This window comes from Nerophis ophidion, linkage group LG22 (assembly GCF_033978795.1).
Source record: "Nerophis ophidion isolate RoL-2023_Sa linkage group LG22, RoL_Noph_v1.0, whole genome shotgun sequence".
NCBI classification, from domain to species: domain Eukaryota; kingdom Metazoa; phylum Chordata; class Actinopteri; order Syngnathiformes; family Syngnathidae; genus Nerophis; species Nerophis ophidion.
Genome location: NC_084632.1, coordinates 26,084,013 through 26,106,445, shown reverse-complemented (window position 1 = coordinate 26,106,445; position 22,433 = coordinate 26,084,013).

Sequence of the window (22,433 nt, the reverse complement as noted above, 5' to 3'; positions counted from 1 at the left end):
TACATATCTCCAGGCATTATTAGCCATTTTTCACGTGTGGTGTAGGAGTTATGTTTAAATAACTGTCATATTGAGTGTTACAGTATACAGTCATATTGAGTAAAACCTCATTTGTGTATTTGCAAACCATAGAAAAAACAGTATCTAGTAAAACTCACATGTATTCAATATCACAGGCATTTTTAGACATTTTGATCGTTTGGATTAGGAATTATATTGGAATGCATTTTTATTGCTTTTTTCGCATTATCTCAGGATTGTAAGACTATTATAGTCATATTGAGTAAAAAACTACTTTTTGCATTTGCAAGATTTAAAAAAGCATATGTTTCGAGTAAAACTCCCAAAGTTGCATTATTTCAGATATTATTAGCCATTTTTCATGTGTGGTGTAGGAGTTATGTTTAAATAACTGTCATTTTGACTGTTACAGTATACAGTCATATTGACTAAAACATCATTTGTGTATTTGCAAACCATAGAAAAAAAACAGTATCTAGTAAAAGTCACATGTATTCAATATCACAGGTAATTTTAGACATTTTGATAGTTTGGATTAGGAATTATGTTGGAATCAATTTTTATTGCTTTTTTCGCATTATCTCAGGATTCTAAGTACATTACTGTCAAATTGAGTAAAAAATTACTTTTTGTTTTTGCAAACCCTACCAAATGTTTTTTTTTTCAGGAAAACTCTCAAAGATGCATTTCTTCAGGCATTATTAGACATTTTGCATGTGTATTTTAGGAGTTATGTTTAAAAACTGACATTTTGAGTTTGACCAATATGAGGCCAGTGAAACCTGATTTTTGTTTTTGTGAACCTTTTTCAAAATACCTGATTCCGGTAAAACTCACATAAATTCAATATTACAGGCTTTTTTGGACAAATTTCATGTTTGGTTTTGGAGTTATGATTATAAACCTTTCATATTTAGTATGACAGTTGCACTGTTATATTGAATAAAAAAACTAACTTGTGTCTTTGTGAACCTCACAAAAGATCATTTTTCTAGTACAACTAACAAAAATACATATCTCTAGGCATTATTAGCCATTTTGCATGTGTGGTGTAGGAGTTATGTTCAAATAGCTGTCATATTGAGTGTTACAGTATACAGTCATATTGAGTAATACCTCATTTTTGTATTTGCAAACCATAGAAAAAGAACTGTATCTCTTAAAACTCACATGTATTCAATATCACAGGCACTTTAAGACATTTTGCACGTTTGGATTAGGAATTATGTTGGAATACATTTTTTTTGCAAACCCTACCAAATGTTTTTTTTTTCAGGAAAACTCTCAAAGATGCATTTCTTCAGGCATTTTTAGGCCTTTGCATGTGTATTTTTGGAGTTATGTTTCAAAAACTGACATTTTGAGTTTGACCAATATGAGGCCAGTAACACCTGATTTTTGTATTTGTGAACCTTTCCAAAATACCTGATTCTGGTAAAACTCACATAATTTCAATGTTACAGGCTTTTTTAGAGAAATTTCTTGTTTGGTTTTGGAGTTATGATTATGAAGATTTCATATTTAGTATGACAGTTATAATGTTATATTGAATAAAAAAAACAACTTGTGTCTTTGCAAACCTTACAAAATATATTTTTCTTTTACAACTAACGAAAATACATATCTGTAGGCATTATTAGCCATTTTGCATGTGTTGTTTAGAAGTTATGTTTGAATACATTTTTATTAATTTTTTCGCATTATCTCAGGATTGTAAGACTATTATAGTCATATTGAGTAAAAAACTACTTTTTGCATTTGCAAGATTTAAAAAAGCATATGTTTCGAGTAAAACTCCCATAGATGCATTATTTCAGGCATTATTAGCCATTTTTCATGTGTGGTGTAGGAGTTATGTTTAAATAACTGTCATATTGAGTGTTACAGCATACAGTCAGATTGAGTAATACCTCATTTGTGTATTTGCAAACCATATAAAAACAACTGTATCTAGTAAAACTCACATGTATTCAATATCACAGGCAGTTTTAGACATTTTGCACGTTTGGATTAGGAATTATGTTGGAATCCATTTTTATTGCTTTTTTCGCATTATCTCAGGATTCTAAGTACATTACTGTAAAATTGAGTAAAAAAATTACTTTTTGGGTTTGCAGACCCTACAAAATATTTTTTTTTCAGGAAAACTCTCAAAGATGCATTTCTTCAGGCATTATTAGACATTTCGCATGTGTATTTTTGGAGTTATGTTTCAATAACTGACATTTTGAGTTTGACCAATATGACGCCAGTAAAACCTGATTTTTGTATTTGTGAACCATTCCAAAATACCTGATTCCGGTAAAACTCACATAAATTCAATATTACAGGCTTTTTAAGACAAATTTCATGTTTGGTTTTGGAGTTATGATTATAAACCTTTCATATTTAGTACTGTCATATTGAAATAAAAAACTAACTTGTGTCTTTGTGAACCTCACAAAAGATCATTTTTCTAGTACAACTAACAAAAATACATATCTCTAGGCATTATTAGCCATTTTGCATGTGTTGTTTAGAAGTTATTTTTGAATACATCTTTATTGCTTTTTTTATTATCTCAGGATTGTAAGACTATTATAGTCATATTGAGTAAAAAACTACTTTTTGCATTTGCAAGATTTAAAAAAGCAAATGTTTCGAGTACAACTCCCAAAGATGCATTATTTCAGGCATTATTAGCCATATTTTGTGTGGCGTAGGAGTTATGTTTAAATAACTGTCATATTGAGTGTTACAGTATACAGTCATATTGAGTAAAACCTCATTTGTGTATTTGCAAACCATAGAAAAACAACTGTATCTAGTAAAACTCACATGTATTCAATATCAAAGGCATTTTTAGACATTTTGCACTTTTGGATTAGGAATTATATTGGAATACATTTTTATTGCTCTTTTCGCATTATCTCAGGATTCTAAGTACATTACTGTCAAATTGAGTAAAAAAATTACTTTTTTTTTTGCAAACCCTACCAAATGTTTTTTTTTTTCAGGAAAACTCTCAAATATGCATTTTTTCAGGCATTATTAGACATTTGCATGTATATTTTTGGAGTTGTGTTTCAAAAACTGACATTTTGAGTTTGACCAATATGAGGCCAGTAAAACCTGATTTTTGTATTTGTGAACCTTTCCAAAATACCTGATTACGGTAAAACTAACATAAATTCAATATTACAGGCTTTTTAAGACAAATGTCATGTTTGGTTTTGGAGTTATGATTATAAACCTTTCATATTTAGTACTGTTATATTGCATAAAAAAACTAACATGTGTCTTTGTGAACCTCACAAAAGATAATTTTTCTAGTACAACTAACAAATATACATATCTCTAGGCATTATTAGCCATTTTGCATGTTTGTTTAGAAGTTATAATTTAATACATTTTTATTAATTTTTCGCATTATCTCAGGATTGTTAGACTATTATAGTCATATTGAGTAAAAAACTACTTTTTGCATTTGCAAGATTTAAAAAAGCATATGTTTCGAGTAAAACTCCAATGGATTTATTATTTAAGGCATTATTAGCCATTTTTCATGTATGGTGTAGGAGTTATGTTTAAATAACTGTCATATTGAGTGTTACAGTATACAGTCAGATTGAGTAATACCTCATTTGTGTATTTGCAAACCATAGAAAAACAACTGTATCTAGTAAAACTCACATGTATTCAATATCACGGGCAGTTTTAGACATTTTGCACGTTTGGATTAGGAATTATGTTGGAATCCATTTTTATTGCTTTTTTCACACTATCTCAGGAGTCTAAGAACATTATAGTCATATTGAGTAAAAAACTACTTTTTACATTTGCAAGATTTAAAAAAGCATATGTTTCGAGTAAAATTCCAAAAGATGCATTATTTCAGGCATTATTAGCCATTTTTCATGTGTGGTGTAGGAGTTATGTTTAAATAACTTTCATATTGAGTGTTACAGTATACAGTCATATTGAGTAAAACCTCATTTGTGTATTTGCAAACCATAGAAAAACAACTGTATCTAGTAAAACTCACATGTATTCAATATCACAGGCATTTTTAGACAATTTGCACATTTGGATTACAAATGATGTTGGAATACATTTTTTTGCTTTTTTCGCATTAGCTCAGGATTCTAAGTACATTACTGTCAAATTGAGTAAAAAAAATACTTTTTGTTTTTGCAAACCCTACCAAATGTTTTTTTTTTCAAAGATGCATTTCTTCTGGCATTATTTGACATTTTGAATGTGTTTTTTTGGAGTTATGTTTCAAAAACTAACATTTTGAATTTGACCAATATGACGCCAGTAAAACCTGATTTTTGTATTCGTGAACCTTTCCAAAATACCTGATTCCGGTAAAACTCACATAAATTCAATATTACAGGTTTTTTAGACAAATATAATGTTTGGTTTTGGAGTTATGATTATAAACCTTTCATATTTAGTATGACAGTTTTACTGTTATATTGAATAAAAAACTAACTTGTGTTTTTGTGAACCTCACAAAAGATCATTTTCCTAGTACAACTAACAAAAATACATATCTCTAGGCATTATTAGCCATTTTGCATGTGTTGTTTAGAAGTTATGTTTGAATACATTTTTATTGCTTTTTTTGCTTTATCTCAGGATTGGAAGACTATTTATTATAGTCATATTGAGTAAAACACTACTTTTTGCATTTGCAAGATTTCAAAAAGTATATGTTTCGAATACAACTCCAAAAGATGCATTATTTCAGGCATTATTAGCCATTTTTGATGTGTGGTGTAGGAGTTATGTTTAAATAACTGTCATATTGAGTGTTACAGTATACAGTCATATTGAGTAAAACCTCATTTTTGTATTTGCGAACCATGGAAAAACAACTTTATCTAGTAAAACTCACATGTATTCAATATCACAGGCATATTTAGACATTTTGCACGTTAGGATTAGGAATTATGTTGGAATACATTTTAATTGCTCTTTTCGCATTACCTACCAAATGTTTTTTTTCCAGGAAAACTCTCAAAGATGCATATCTTAAGGCATTATTAGACATTTGGCATGTGTATTTTTGGAGTTATGTTTCAAAAACTGACATTTTGAATTTGACCAATATGAGGCCAGTAAAACCTGATTTTTGTATTTGTGAACCTTTCCGAAATAGCCGATTCCGGTAAAACTCACATAATTCAATATTACGGGCTTTTTTAGACAAATTTCATGTTTGGTTTGTGAGTCATGATTATAAACCTTTCATATTTAGTATGACAGTTATACTGTTATATTAAATAAAAAAACTAACTTTTGTCTTTGTGAACCTCACAAAAGATCATTTTTCTAGTACAACTAACAAAAATACATATCTCTAGGCATTATTAGCCCTTTTGCATGTGTTGTTTAGAAGTTATGTTTGAATACATTTTTTTGCTTTTTTCGCATTATCTCAGGATTCTTAGAACATTATAGTCATATTGAGTAAAAAACTACTTTTTGCATTTGCAAGATTTAAAAAAGCATGCGTTTCGAGTAAAACTCCCAAAGATGCATCTTTTCAGGCATTATTAGCCATTGTTCATGTGTGGTGTAGGAGTTGTTTAAATAACTGTCATATTGAGTGTTACAGTATACAGTCACATTGAGTAATACCTAATTTTTGTATTTGCAAACCATAGAAAAAGAACTGTATCTAGTGAAACTCACATGTATTCAATATCACAGGCACTTTTAGACATTTTGCACGTTTGGATTAGGAATTATGTTGGAATACATTTTTATTGCTTTGTTCGCATTATCTCAGGATTCTAAGTACATTACTGTCAAATTGAGTAAAAAAAATATATATTTTTTTTTGCAAACCCTACCAAATGTTTTTTTTCAGGAAAACTCTCAAAGATGCATTTCTTCAGGCATTATTAGACATTTGCATGTGTATCCAAGATGGCGGCGCCCGGACGGGCTGCAACATTGCGGAGCTCCTGCTAAAGATGGAACATTTGGCAGAAATACCGGACAATTCTACAAACTGTATGGCTGGCTCACATCGTGGTCACTCCGTGATCACGTACGACCGCCAGACACTTCTGGATATGGACATATCGGGCCGTTTTGGACTGATAGACGCGTGCGTGCTAAACGTGCTAACTAGCATGGGAATACGTCGGTGGCTACATCCAGCGGCGTCTAGTAGCAGCGGGGGCCGTCTACGGAGCAGACGCCAGCGGTGGGATCGGAAACGCGGATGCCGAGCGGGGCTAAAAACAAAGCAGAAGGCTAATCCCCACAGAACACCACTTCCCTCCATCCTGAAGACGGATTTAAATGGAAAATGCGAGACTACTGGTCTGGGTAAGGAGTCAGTTAAATTAGAACACGTTTTTTCTGCTTTGAGTGTTTCAGAGTTGGACACGTGTTTTACCGAGGTGGCTAACTATGATGCGTGCAGTTTATCAAAGCAACAAACAAACAATCGGAAAATCCCCGTTACTGAGGTGGCTAACCATGATGCGTGCAGTTTATCAAAGCAACAATCAAACAATCGGAAAATTCCTGTCGTATCAATTCCTAGATATGGTCGTAACTATACTAAATGCACTGGGCATAATAAACACAACATTATTAATATTGCCACTACGGATAATTTGATCAAAAATTCCCTGAAACAGCCCACTACCTATAATATTGTTTTTTTAAACATAAGATAATTGTCTCCCAAAACGTTATTAGTTAATGATATTATCAGAGACAACAATCTGAACGTCATCGGTCTCAGCGAAACCTGGCTTAAACCAAACGACTTTTTTGCGCTAAATGAGGCATGTCCTCTTAACTTTACACATGCGCATATTGCCCGTCCGCTTAAAAGGGGTGGGGGGGTCGCACTAATATACAACGAAAACTTTAACCTTAGTCCTAACATAAATAATAAATATAAATCGTTTGAGGTGCTTACTATGAGGTCTGTCACACCGCTGCCTCTACACCTGGCTGTTATCTACCGCCCCCCAGGGCCCTATTCGGACTTTATCAATGAATTCTCAGAGTTCCTTGCTGATCTAGTGACACACGCCGATAATATAATCATAATGGGGGACTTTAATATCCATATGAATACCCCATCGGACCCACCGTGCGTAGCGCTCCAGACTGTAATTGATAGCTGTGGTCTCACACAAATAATAAATGAACCCACGCATCGCAACGGTAATACGATAGACCTAGTGCTTGTCAGGGGTATCACCGTTTCCAAAGTTACGATACTCCCGTATACTAAAGTATTGTCCGATCATTACCTTATAAAATTCGAGGTTCAGACGCATGTTCGTCAAACTAATAATAATAATAACTGCTATAGCAGCCGCAACATTAATACAGCCACAACAACAACTCTTGCTGACCTACTGCCCTCGGTAATGGCACCATTCCCAAAGTATGTGGGCTCTATTGATAACCTCACTAACAACTTTAACGACGCCCTGCGCGAAACCATTGATAACATAGCACCGCTAAAGTTAAAAAAGGCTCCAAAAAAGCGCACCCCGTGGTTTACAGAAGAAACTAGAGCTCAGAAATTATTATGTAGAAAGCTGGAACGCAAATGGCGCATGACTAAACTTGAGGTGCACCATCAAGCATGGAGTGATGGTTTAATAACTTATAAACGCATGCTTACCTTAGCTAAAGCTAAATATTACTCAAATCTCATCCACCATAATAAAAACGATCCTAAATTTTTGTTTAGTACGGTAGCATCGCTAACCCAACAAGGGACCCCTTCCAGTAGCTCAACCCACTCAGCTGATGACTTTATGCAATTCTTTAGTAAGAAAATTGAAGTCATTAGAAAGGAGATTAAAGACAATGCGTCCCAGCTACAACGGGGTTCTATTAACACTGATGCGATGGTATATACGGCGGATACTGCCCTCCAAAATCGTTTCTCTCGTTTTGAGGAAATAACATTAGAGGAATTGTTACAACGTGTAAATGGAATAAAACCGACAACATGTTTACTTGACCCTCTTCCTGGGAAACTGATCAAGGAGCTCTTTGTATTATTAGGTCCATCAGTGCTAAATATTATAAACTTATCACTCTCCTCGGGCACTGTTCCCCTAGCATTCAAAAACGCGGTTATTCATCCTCTTCTTAAAAGACCTTACCTCGATCCTGACCTCATGGTAAACTACCGACCGGTGTCTCACCTTCCCTTTATTTCCAAAATCCTTGAAAAAATTGTTGCGTAGCAGTTAAATGAACACTTAGCGTCTAACAATCTATGTGAAACCTTTCAATCCGGTTTCAGGGCAAATCACTCCACGAAGACAGCCCTCGCAAAAATGACTAATGATCTATTGCTAACGATGGATTCTGATGCGTCATCTATGTTGCTGCTCCTCGATCTTAGCGCTGCTTTCGATACCGTCGATCATAATATTTTATTAGAACGTATCAAAACACGAATTGGTATGTCAGACTTAGCCCTGTCTTGGTTTAACTCTTATCTTACTGATAGGATGCAGTGTGTCTCCCATAACAATGTGACCTCGGACTACGTTAAGGTAACGTGTGGAGTTCCCCAGGGTTCGGTCCTTGGCCCTGCACTATTCAGCATCTACATGCTGCCGCTAGGTGACATCATACGCAAATACGGTATTAGCTTTCACTGTTATGCTGATGACACCCAACTCTACATGCCCCTAAAGCTGACCAACACGCCGGATTGTAGTCAGCTGGAAGCGTGTCTTAATGAAATTAAACAATGCAACTCAACGCCAAAAAAACGGAAATGCTGATTATCGGTCCTGCTAGACACCGAACTCTATTTAATAATACAACTCTAACATTTGACAACCAAACAATTGAAGAAGGCAACACGGTAAAGAATCTGGGTATTATCTTCGACCCAACTCTCTCCTTTGAGGCACCCATTAAAAGCGTTACTAAAACGGCCTTCTTTCATCTCCGTAATATCGCTAAAATTCGCTCCATTCCGTCCACAAAAGACGCTGAGATCATTATCCATGCGTTTGTTACGTCTCGCCTCGACTACTGTAACGTATTATTTTCGGGTATCCCCATGTCTAGCATTAAAAGATTACAGTTGGTACAAAATGCGGCTGCTAGACCTTTGACAAGAAGAAGAAAGTTTGATCACATTACGCCTGTACTGGCTCACCTGCACTGGCTTCCTGTGCACTTAAGATGTGACTTTAAGGTTTTACTACTTACGTATAAAATACTACACGGTCTAGCTCCATCCTATCTTGCCGATTGTATTGCACCATATGTCCCGGCAAGAAATCTGCGTTCAAAGGACTCCGGCTTGTTAGTGATTCCCATAGCCCAAAAAAAGTCTGCGGGCTATAGAGCGTTTTCCGTTCGGGCTCCAGTACTCTGGAATGCCCTCCCGGTAACAGTTAGAGATGCCACCTCGGTAGAAGCATTTAAGTCTCACCTTAAAACTCATTTGTATACTCTAGCCTTTAAATAGACTCCCTTTTTAGACCAGTTGATCTCTGCCGTTTCTTTTCTTTTTCTTCTATGTCCCACTCTCCCTTGTGGAGGGCGTCCGGTCCGATCCGGTGGCCATGTACTGCTTGCCTGTGTATCGGCTGGGGACATCTCTGCGATGCTGATCCGCCTCCGCTTGGGATGGTTTCCTGCTGGCTCCGCTGTGAACGGGACTCTCGCTGCTGTGTTGGATCCGCTTTGGACTGGACTCTCGCGACTGTGTTGGATCCATTGTGGATTGAACTTTCACAGTACCATGTTAGACCCGCTCGACATCCATTGCTTTCCTCCTCTCTAAGGTTCTCATAGTCATCATTGTCACCGACGTCCCACTGGGTCATTATTGTCACCGATGTCCCACTGGGTGTGAGTTTTCCTTGCCCTTATGTGGGCGTACCGAGGATGTCGTGGTGGTTTGTGAAGCCCTTTGAGACACTAGTGATTTAGGGCTATATAAGTAAACATTGATTGATTGATTGATTGATATTTTTGGAGTTATGTTTCAAAAACTGACATTTTGAGTTTGACCAATATGAGGCCAGTAAAACCTGATTTTTGTATTTGTGAACCTTTCCAAAATACCTGATTCCGGTAAAACTCACATAAATTCAATATTACAGGCTTTTTAGAACAAATTTCATGTTTGGTTTTGGAGTTCTGATTATAAACCTTTCATATTTAATACTGTTATATTGAATAAAAAAAAACTAACTTGTGTCTTTTTGAACCTCACAAAAGATCATTTTTCTAGTACAACTAACAAAAATACATATCTGTAGGCATTATTAGCCATTTTGCATGTGTTGTTTAGAAGTTATGTTTGAATACATTTGTATTGCTTTTTTTGCATTATCTCAGGATTGTAAGACTATAATAGTCATATTGGGTAAAAAACTACTTTTTGCATTTGCAAGATTTAAAAAAGCATATGTTTCGAGTAAAACTCCCAATGATGCATTATTTCAGGCATTATTAGTTATTTTTCATGTGTGGTCTAGGAATTATGTTTAAATAACTGTCATATTGAGTGTTACAGTATACAGTCATATTGAGTAAAACCTAAATTTTGTGTTTGCAAACTATAGAAAAACAACTGTATCTCGTAAAACTCACATGTATTCAATATCACAGGCCTTTTTAGACATTTTGCACGTTTGGATTAGGAATTATGTTGGAATACATTTTATATGCTTTTTTTCGCATTATATCAGGATTATAAGTACATTACCGACAAATTTAGTAAAAAATTACTTTTTGTTTTTGCAAACCTTACCAAATATTTTTTTTCCAGGAAAATGCTCGAAGATACTTTTCTTCAGGCATTATCAGACATTTTGCATTTCTACTTTTGGAATTATGTTTCAAAATTGTCATTTTGAGTGTGACCAATATGAGGCCGGTAAAACCTAATATTCGTATTTGTGAACCTTTCCAAAATACCTGATTCTGCTAAAACTCACATAAATTCAATAACCCGAACCGTAACCCTAACCCAGTAAATGACCGTTTTTTTTACAGAATTTATTTTTACAGAGTTTGCAAAGATACAAGTTTTTTTTTATTTTTTATTCAATATAACATAATAATATGGAAGGTTAATAAACATAACTCCAAAACCAAACATGAAATCTGTCTAAAAAAGCCTGTAATATTGACTTTATGTGAGTTTTACCTGAATTAGGTATTTTGGAAAGGTTCACAAATACAAAAAATTGGTTTTACTGGCCTCACATTGGTCACACTGAATAAGAACCATATCTCCAAAAATACACATGCAAAATTACAAAAAAATGCCGAAAGAAATGTATCTTTGTGAATTTTACTGGAAAAAAAACATTTTGTAAGGTTTGCAAAAACAAAAGGAAATGTTTTGTAATATTAATATAATTTTAAGGTAATTCAATTTTTTTTAATATTTATGTGTATTTTCACATTCAAAGTGAAAAATATATGTAGCCTCTTATAAAATGTTTAAGGTCAAACTAACAATTACATTTTTTTCCCTGTAATATGACATACATGAGTGACTGCAAGACATACTTAATCAACAGTCAACAGCCTTACAGATCACACTGACGGTGGCCGTACAAACAACTTTAACAATGTTACAAATATGCGCCACATTGTGGAGCCACATCAAACAAGAATGACAAACACATTTCAGGAGAACATCTTCACCGTAACACAATATTAACACAACAGAAACAATACTCAGAATTCCATGTGTTACAATGTACACCCCACCACCTAACCCCGCCCACCTCAACCAACGCACGGAGGGGGGCAGTGATGTTTGGGGGCACGGGGTTGTGTGGTAGCAGGGGTGTAGCCCGGAAGAGTCAGCGCTGCATGGGCTTGTGGGTATTTGTTATGTTGTGTTTATGTTTTGTTACAGTGAGGATGTTTTCCTAAAATGTGTTTATCATTTTTGTTCGATGTGGATTCACAGTGTGGTGCATATTTTGTAACAGTGTTAAAGTTGTTTGTACAGCCACCAGCAGTGTGACCTGTGTGGCTGTTGACCAAGTATGTCTTGCAGTCACTATCTTGTGCATGACATTACCGTGCACATCACACGCATCAGTAGGCATGCTAATGATTTGGTGAATGAGCATATAAAAAGTCTCCTGGCTAGACTTTAGGTCAATACTACATGAGGGTCAGTAAAATTCTCGCGGTGAAATGGGAGGATCGGTTGCTAGGGTGGGATAGCCATTCATGCAATGCAAATCCACTTTGCATCAAGTTCCTACATCCAGTGGCCCCCCGGTAAAGTCAATGAGACACCCCTGATCCTAACAATTCAGAAAAAATCTGTTAAACAATGGTATTTTTCTGTGGAACCGCCAGCATTGTCACTTCACTAAAGGTGGTTGATCGTAATAGTTTGGAAAAAGTCTGAAAAATAAAGCTATTTTTCAGCAGAACTGTTTGCATAGTCACTTTATTAAAGGTGGTTGATCTTAATAATTTAGTAAAAATCTGTAAAATCACAATATTTCACCCCAAAACATTTCATGAAAATTTATGTAAATATAATATTTTTGATCATTATTTGGTTTACAATGTTTTACTTTAGTTTTATGGTTTTTGTTTGGCAGCCGTAGCTGCCAGTAAATGACCGTTTTTTTTACAAAATGTATTTTTACAGTGTTTGCAAAGATAAAAGTTAGTTTTTTTTATTCAATATAACAGTAAAACTGTCATACTAAATATGAATGGTTCATAAACATAACTCCAAAACCAAACATGAAATCTGTCTAAAAAAGACAAATTTCATGTTTGGTTTTAGAGTTATGATTATAAACCTTTCATATTTAGTATGACAGTTGCACTATTATATTGATTAAAAAAACTAACTTGTGTCTTTGTGAACCTCACAAAAGATCATTTTTCTAGTACAACTAACAAAAATACATATCTGTAGGCATTATTAGCCACTTTTCATGTGTTGTTTAGGAGTTATGTTTGAATACATTTTTATTAATTTTTCGCATTATCTCAGGATTGTAAGATTATTATAGTCATATTGAGTAAAAAACTACTTTTTGCATTTGCAAGATTTAAAAAAGCACATGTTTCGAGTAAAACTCCCAAAGATGCATTATTTCAGACATTATTAGCGATTTTTCATGTGTGGTGTAGGAGTTAGGTTTAAATAACTGTCATATTGAGTGTTACTGTATACAGTGATATTGAGTAATACCTCATTTGTGTATTTGCAAACCATAGAAAAACAACTGTATCTAGTAAAACTCACATGTATTCAATATCACAGGCATTTTTAGACATTTTTTACGTTTGGATTAGGAATTATATTGGAATACATTTTTATTGCTTTCTTTGCATTATCTCAGGATTCTAAGTACATTACTGTCAAATTGAATAAAACATTACTTTTTGTTTTTGCAAACCCTACCAAATGTTTTTTTTTTTCAGGAAAACTCTCAAAGATGCATTTCCTCGGATATTTTTAGACATTTTTTATGTGTATTTTTGGAGTTATGTCATTTTGAGTGTGACCAATATGAGGTCAGTAAAACCAAACTTTTGTATTTGTGATTCTTTTCAAAATACCTGATTCTGGTAAAACTCACATAAATTCAATATTGAAAGCCTTTTTAAGACAAATTAATGTTTGGTTTTGGAGTTATATTTATAAACCTTTCATATTTAGTATGACAATTACACTGTTATTTTGAATAAAAAAACTAACTTGTGTCTTTGCAAACCTTACAAAAGATATTTTTTCTTGTACAACTAACAAAAATACATATCTCTAGGCATTATTAGCCATTTTGCATGTGTTGTTTGAATACATTTTTATTGCTTTTTTCGCATTATCTCAGGATTCTAAGAACATTATAGTCATATTGAGTAAAAAACTACTTTTTGCATTTGCAAGATGTAAAAAAGCATATGTTTCGAGTAAAACTCCCAAAGATGCATTGTTTCAGGCATTACTAGCCATTTTTCATGTGTGGTGTAGGAGTTATGTTTAAATAACTGTCATATTGAGTGTTACAGTATAGTCATATTGAGTAAAACCTAATTTTTGGATTTGCAAACCATAGAAAAACAACTGTATCCAGTAAAACTTACAAGTATTCAATATCAAAGGCATTTTTAGACAATTTTCACATTTGGATTAGGAATTATGTTGGAATACATTTTTATTGCTTTTTTCGCATTATCTCAGGATTCTAAGTACATTACTGTCAAATTTAGTAAACAAATACTATTTGTTTTTGCAAACCTTACCAAATGTTTTTTTCCAGTAAAACTCTCAAAGATACAATTTTTCAGACATTATTAGACATTTTGCATTTCCACTTATGGAGTTATTTTTCAAAAACTGTCATTTTGATTTTGACCAATATGAGGCCAGTAAAAAATACATTTTCCATTTGTGAACCTTTCCAAAATACCTGATTCTGCTAAAACTCACATGAATTCAATATTACAGTCTTTTTTAGACACATTTCACGTTTGGTTTTGGAGTTGTGATTATAAACCTTTCATATGTAGTATGACAGTTATACTTTTATATTGAATAAAAAAACAAACTTTTGTCTTTGCAAACCTTAAAAAATATCCTAACTAACAAAAATACATATCTGTAGGCATTATTAGCCTTTTTGCAAGTGTTGTTCAGAAGTTATGTTTGAATACATTTTTATTGCTTTTTTCGCATTATCTCAGAATTTTAAGAACATTATAGTCATATTGAGTAAAAAACTACGTTTTGCATTTGCAAGGTGTAAAAAAGCATATGTTTTGAGTAAAACTCCCATTATTTGCATTATTTAAGGCATTATTAGCCATTTTTCATGTGCGGTGTAGGAGTTATGTTTAAATAACTGTCATTTTGACTGTTACAGTATGCAGTCATATTGAGTAAAACCAAATGTTTGTCTTTGCAAACCATAGAAAAACAACTGTATCTAGTAAAACTTACATGTATTCAATATAAGATTTATTATTAGACATTTTGCACATTTGGATTAGGAATTATGTTGTAATACATTTTCATTGCTTTTTTCGCATTATCTCAGGATCCTTAATACATTACTGTCAAATTTAGTAAAAAATTACTTTTTGATTTTGCAAACCTTACCAAATACTTTTTTTTTCCAGTAAAACTCTCAAAGATTCATTTTTTTTCGTCGTTATTAGACATTTTCCATTTCTACTTTTGGAGTTATGTTTCAAAAACTGTCATTTTGAGTATGACCAATATGAGGCCAGTAAAACCTAATTTTTGTATTTGTGAACCTTTCCAAAATACCTAATTCTGGTAAAACTCGCATAAATACAATATAACAGGCTTTTTTAGACAAATTTCACATTTGGTTTTGGAGTTATGTTTATAAACCTTTCATATTTAGTTATACTACTATATTTACAACAAAAACTAACTTGTGTCTTCGCAAACCTTACAAAAGGTAATTTTTCCAGTAAAACTAACAAAAATACATATCTCTAGGCATTATTAGCCATTTTGCATGTGTTGTTTAGAAGTTATGTTTGAATACATTTTTATTGCTTTTTTCGCATTATCTCAGGATTCTAAGAACATTATAGTCATATTGAGTAAAAAACTACTTTTTGCATTTGCAAGATGTAAAAAAGCATATGTTTCGAGTAAAACTCCCAAAGATGCATTATTTCAGGCATTATTAGCCATTTTTCATGTGTGGTGTAGGAGTTATGGTTAAATAACTGTCATATTGACTGTTTAAGTATACAGTCATATTGAGTAAAACCTAAATTTTGTATTTGCTAACCATAGAAAAACAACTGTATCTAGTAAAACTCACATGTATTCAATATAACAGGAATTTTTAGACATTTTGCACGTTTGGATTAGGAATTTGGTTGGAATACATTTTTATTACTTTTTTCGCATTATCTCAGGATTCCAAGTACATTACTGTCAAATTTAGTAAAAATAATTATTTTTGTTTTTGCAAACCTTACCAAATGTTTTTTTTTTTTCAGGAAAACTCTCAAAGATACATTTCTTCAGGCATTATGAGACATTTTGCATTTCTACTTTTGGAGTTATGTTTCAAAATTGTCATTTTGAGTGTGACCAATATGAGGCCAGTAAACATTAAATTCTGTATTCATGAACCTTTCCAAAATACCTGATTCTGGTAAAACTCACATAATTTCAATGTTACAGGCTTTTTTAGAGAAATTTCATGTTTGGTTTTGGAGTTATGATTATGAAGATTTCATATTTAGTATGACAGTTATACTGTTATATTGAATAAAAAAAAACAACTTGTGTCTTTGCAAACCTTACAAAATATATTTTTCTTTTACAACCAACGAAAATACATATACCTGTAGGCATTATTAGCCATTTTGCATGTGTTGTTTAGAAGTTATGTTTGAATACATTTTTATTGCTTTTTTTGCATTATCTCAGGATTCTAAGAACATTATAGTCATATTGAGTAAAAAAACTACTTTTTGCATTTGCAAGATGTAAAAAAGCATATGTTTCGAGTAAAACTCCCAAAGATGCATTATTTCAGGCATTATTAGCCATTTTTCATGTGTGGTGTAGGAGTTATGTTTGAATAACAGTCATATTGAGTGTTACAGTATACAGTCATATTGAGTAAAACCTAATGTTTGTATTTGAAAAACCATAGAAAATCAACTGTATCTAGTAAAACTCACGGATTCAAAAGCACAGGCATTTTTAGACAATTTGCACGTTTGGATTAGGAATTATGTTGGAATACATTTTTATTGCTCTTTTTGCATTATCTCAGGATTTAAGTACATAACCGTCAAATTGGGTAAAACATTTCTTTTTGTTTTTGCAAACCTTACAAAATGTTTTTTTCCAGTAAAACTCACAAAGATACATTTCTTCAGGCATTTTTTTGTAATTTTGCATGTGTATTTTTGGAGATATGGTTCCAAAACTGTCTTATTGAGTGTGACCAATATGAGGCCAATAAAACCACATTTTTGTATTATTGAACCTTTCCAAAATACCTAATTCAGGTAAAACTCACATAAAGTTAATATTACAGGCTTTTTTAGACAGATTTCATGTTTGGTTTTGGAGTTATGTTTATGAACCTTTCATATTTAGTATGACAGTTATACTGTTATATTGAATAAAAAAAACTAACTTTTATCTTTGCAAACACTGTAAAAATAAATTCTGTAAAAAAACGGTCATTTACTGGCAGCTACGGCTGCCAAACAAAAACCATAAATTTAAAGTAAAACATTGTAAACCAAAAAATGATCAAAAACATTATATTTACAGAAATTTTCATGAAACGTTTTGGGGAAAAATATCGCAATTTTACAGATTTTTACTAAATTATTAAGATCAACCACCTTTAATAAAGTGACTATGCAAACAGTTCTGCAGAAAAATACCTTTATTCTTCAGAGTTTGTCCAACTTATCACGATCAACCACCTTTAGTGAAGTGACAATGCTGGCGGTTCCATAGAAAAAAACACCATTGTTAAACAGATTTTTTCTGAATTGTTAGGATCAGGGGTGTCTCATTCACTTCACCAGGGGGCCACTGGATGCAGGAAGTTGATGGAAAGTGGGTTAACCTTGCATGAATCCAGCAACATACTTACAAATCCCACCGCGAGAATTTATCTGACCCTCATATAGGATTGACTCAAAGTTTGGCCGGGTGAATATGACATGAAGTACCGTGGGGTGTTTTTTAGTACGCTCATTCACCAAATCATCAGCGTGCTTATTGAGGCATGTGATGGGCACTGTCCTGTTGTGCATATGATAGTGACTGCGAGATATACTTGGTCAACAGCCACACAGGTCACACTGACGGTGGCTGTACAAACAACTTTAACACTGTTACAAATATGGACCACACTATGAACCCACATCAAACAAGAATGATAAAAACATTTCAGGAAAACATCCTCACTGTAATAAAACATAAACACAACATAACAAATACCCACAAGCCCATGCAGCGCTGACACTTACAGGCTACACCCCTGCTCCCAACCAACCCTGCGCCCCAAAACATCACCGTCCCCCTCCGTGCGTTGGTTGAGGTGGGCGGGGTTAGGTGGTGGGGGTGTATATTTTAACACATGGAATTCTGGGTATTGTTTCTGTTGTGTTAATGTTGTGTTATGGTGAAGATGTTCCCCTGAAATGTGTTTGTCATTCTTGTTTGATGTGGTTCCACAGTGTGGCGCATATTTGTAACATTGTTAAAGTTGTTTGTACGGCCACCGTCAGTGTGATCTGTAAGGCTGTTGACTGTATATTAAGTATGTCTTGCAGTCACTCATGTATTTCATATTAAAGGGAAAAAAATGTAATTGTTAGTTTGAGCTTAAACCTTTTATAAGAGGCTACATATATTTTTCTACTTGAATGTGAAAATACACATAAATATTAAAAAAATTAGATTTACCTTAAAATTACATATAAAACTGTTAGATTGTTAGTATGGACAAATATTTTTATATAACAAGCTACATATTTAATTAAAGTTAATTACTGTAATTTTACATGAAAATGAAAGTAATTTGAGAAAACAGAAAATAATATGTAAAATTAATTTGGTATTTTTCTGTAAAAAAATAGGAATATACATAGTTCGTCATTACTGGCATATTACTTAAAATAACAGGTGGTTTGTTTATTTACAGATAATGTCTTCAATTCTACAGTTTTATAACCTATCTAAAAAAATTGAAAAATTACAGTAGAAATTTAGAGTAAACTAACCATAAAAATAGGATTTTTTTTTTTTTACAGTGAACCCTACAAAAGATCATTTTTCTAGCACAACTAACAAAGATACACATCTCTAGGCATTATTAGCCGTTTTGCATGTGTTGTTTAAAAGTTGTGTTTGAAAACATTTTTATTGCTTTTTTCGCATTATCTCGGGATTCCAAGAACATTATTGTCATATTGAGTAAAATAACTATTTTTTGCATTGCAAAGATTTAAATAAGCAATTGTTTCGAGTAAAACTCCCAAAGATGCATTATTTCAGGCATTATTAGCCATTTTTCATGTGTGGTGTAGGAGTTATGTTTAAATAACTGTCATATTGAGTGTTACAGTATACAGTCATATTGAGTAAAACCTAATTTTTGTATTTGCAAACCATAGAAAATCAACTGTATCTAGTAAAACTCACATGGATTCAAAAGCACAGGCATTTTTAGACAATTTGCACGTTTGGATTAGGAATTATGTTGGAATACATTTTTATTGCGCTTTTTGCATTATCTCAGGATTTAAGTACATAACTGTCAAATTGGGTAAAACATTTCTTTTTGTTTTTGCAAACCTTACAAAATGTTTTTTTCCAGTAAAACTCACAAAGATACATTTCTTCAGGCATTTTTTTGTAATTTTGCATGTGTATTTGTGGAGATATGGTTCCAAAACTGTCTTATTGAGTGTGACCAATGTGAGGCCAGTAAAACCAATTTTTTGCATTTGTGAACCTTTCCAAAATACCTAATTCAGGTAAAACTCACATAAAGTCAATATTACAGGCTTTTTTAGACAGATTTCATGTTTGGTTTTGGAGTTATGTTTATGAACCATTCATATTTAGTATGACAGTTTTACTGTTATATTGAATTAAAAAAACTAACTTTTATCTTTGCAAACACTGTAAAAATACATTTTGTAAAAAAACGGCCATTTACTGGCAGCTGGGCTGCCAAACAAAAACCATAAAACTAAAGTAAAACGTTGTAAACCAAATAATGATCAAAAATATTATATTTACAGAAATTTTCATGAAATGTTTTGGGGTGAAATATTGTAATTTTACAGATTTTTACTAAATTATTAAGATCAACCACCTTTAATAAAGTGACGATGCAAACAGTTCTGCTGAAAAATACCTTTATTCTTCAGAGTTTTTCCAAATTATTACGATCAACCACCTTTAGTGAAGTGACAATGCTGGCGGTTCCACAGAAAAATACCATTGTTTAACAGATTTTTTCTGAATTGTTAGGATCAGGGGTGTCTCATTGACTTTACCGGGAGGGCACTGGATGTAAGAACTTGATTTAAAGTGGATTCGCATTGCATGGATGGTTATCCCACCCTAGCAACCAATCCTCCCATTTCACCGCGAGAATTTTACTGACCCTCAAGTAGTATTGACCTAAAGTCTATCGGGGAGACTTTTTATACGCTCATTCACCAAAGCATTAGCATGCCTACTGATGCGTGTGATGTGCACGGTAATGTCATGCACAAGATAGTGACTGCAAGACATACTTGGTCAACAGCCACACAGGTCACACTGCTGGTGGCTGTACAAACAACTTTAACACTGTTACAAAATATGCACCACACTGTGAATCCACATCGAACAAGAATGATGAACACATTTTAGGAAAACATCCTCACTGTAACAAAACATAAACACAACATAACAAATACCCACAAGCGCTGACTCTTCCGGGCTACACCCCTGCTACGACCCAACCCCGCGCCCCCAAACATCACCTTCCCCCTCTGTGCGTTGGTTGAGGTGGGCGGGGTTAGGTGGTGGGGGTGTATATTGTAACACATGGAATTCTGGGTATTGTTTCTGTTGTGTTACGGTGAAGATGTTCTCCTGAAATGTGTTTGTCATTCTTGTTTGATGTGGCTCCACAATGTGGCGCATATTTGTAACATTGTTAAAGTTGTTTGTACGGCCATCGTCAGTGTGATCTGTAAGGCTGTTGACTGTTGATTAAGTATGTCTTGCAGTCACTCATGTATGTCATATTACAGGGAAAAATGTTTTATTGTTAGTTTGACCATAAACCTTTTATAAGAGGCTACATATATTTTTCACCTTGAATGTGAAAATACACATGAATATAAAAAAACATTGAATTACCTTAAAATTACATTAACATTACAAAACATTTCTTTTTGTTTTTGCAAACCTTACAAAATGTTTTTTTTTCCACTAAAATTCACAAAGATACATTTCTTCAGGCATTTTTTTGTAATTTTGCATGTGTATTTTTGGAGATATGGTTCAAAAACTGTCTTATTCAGTGTGACCAATGTGAGGCCAGTAAAACCAATTTTTTGTATTTGTGAACCTTTCCAAAATACCTATTTCAGGTAAAACTCACATAAAGTCAATATTACAGGCTTTTTTAGACAGATTTCATGTTTGGTTTTGGAGTTATGTTTATTAACCTTCCATATTATTATGACAGTTACACTGTTATATTGAATAAAAAAAAAAAAAACTTGTATCTTTGCAAACTCTGTAAAAATAAATTCTGTAAAAAAAAACGGTCATTTACTGGGTTAGGGTTAGGGTTCGGGTTATTGAATTTATGTGAGTTTTAGCAGAATCAGGTATTTTGGAAAGGTTCACAAATACAAAAATTAGGTTTTACCGGCCTCATATTGGTCACACTCAAAATGACAATTTTGAAACATAATTCCAAAATTAGAAATGCAAAATGTCTAATAATGCCTGAAGAAAAGTATCTTCGAGCATTTTCCTGGAAAAAAATATTTGGTAAGGTTTGCAAAAAAAAAGAAGTATTTTTTTACTAAATTTGTCGGTAATGTTCTTATAATCCTGATATAATGCGTAAAAAGCATGTAAAATGTATTCCAACATAATTCCTAATCCAAACGTGCAAAATGTCTAAAAAGGCCTGTGATATTGAATACATGTGAGTTTTAAGAGATACAGTTGTTTTTCTATGGTTTGCAAATACAACATTTAGGTTTTACTCATTATGACTGTATACTGTAACACTCAATATGACAGTTATTTAAACATAATTCCTAGACCCATCCATCCATCCATCATCTTCCGCTTATCCGAGGTCGGGTCACGGGGGCAGCAGCCTAAGCAGGGAAGCCCAGACTTCCCTATCTCCAGCCACTTCGTCTAGCTCTTCCCGGGGGATCCCGAGGCGTTCCCAGGCCAGCCGGGAGACACAGTCTTCCCAACGTGTCCTGGGTCTTCCCCGTGGCCTCCTACCAGCTGGACGTGCCCTAAACACCTCCCTAGGGAGGCGTTCGGGTGGCATCCTGACCAGATGCCCGAACCACCTCATCTGGCTCCTCTCGATGTGGAGGAGCAGCGGCTTTACTTTGAGTCCCTCCCGGATGGCAGAGCTTCTCACCCTATCTCTAAGGGAGAGCACCGCCACCCAGCGGAGGAAACTCATTTCGGCCGCTTGTACCCGTGATCTTATCCTTTCGGTCATGACCCAAAGCTCATGACCATTGGTGAGGATGGGAACGTAGATCGACCGGTAAATTGAGAGCTTTGCCTTCCGGCTCAGCTCCTTCTTCACCACAACGGATCGATACAACGTCCGCATTACTGAAGACGCCGCACCGATCCGCCTGTCGATCTCACGATCCACTCTTCCCCC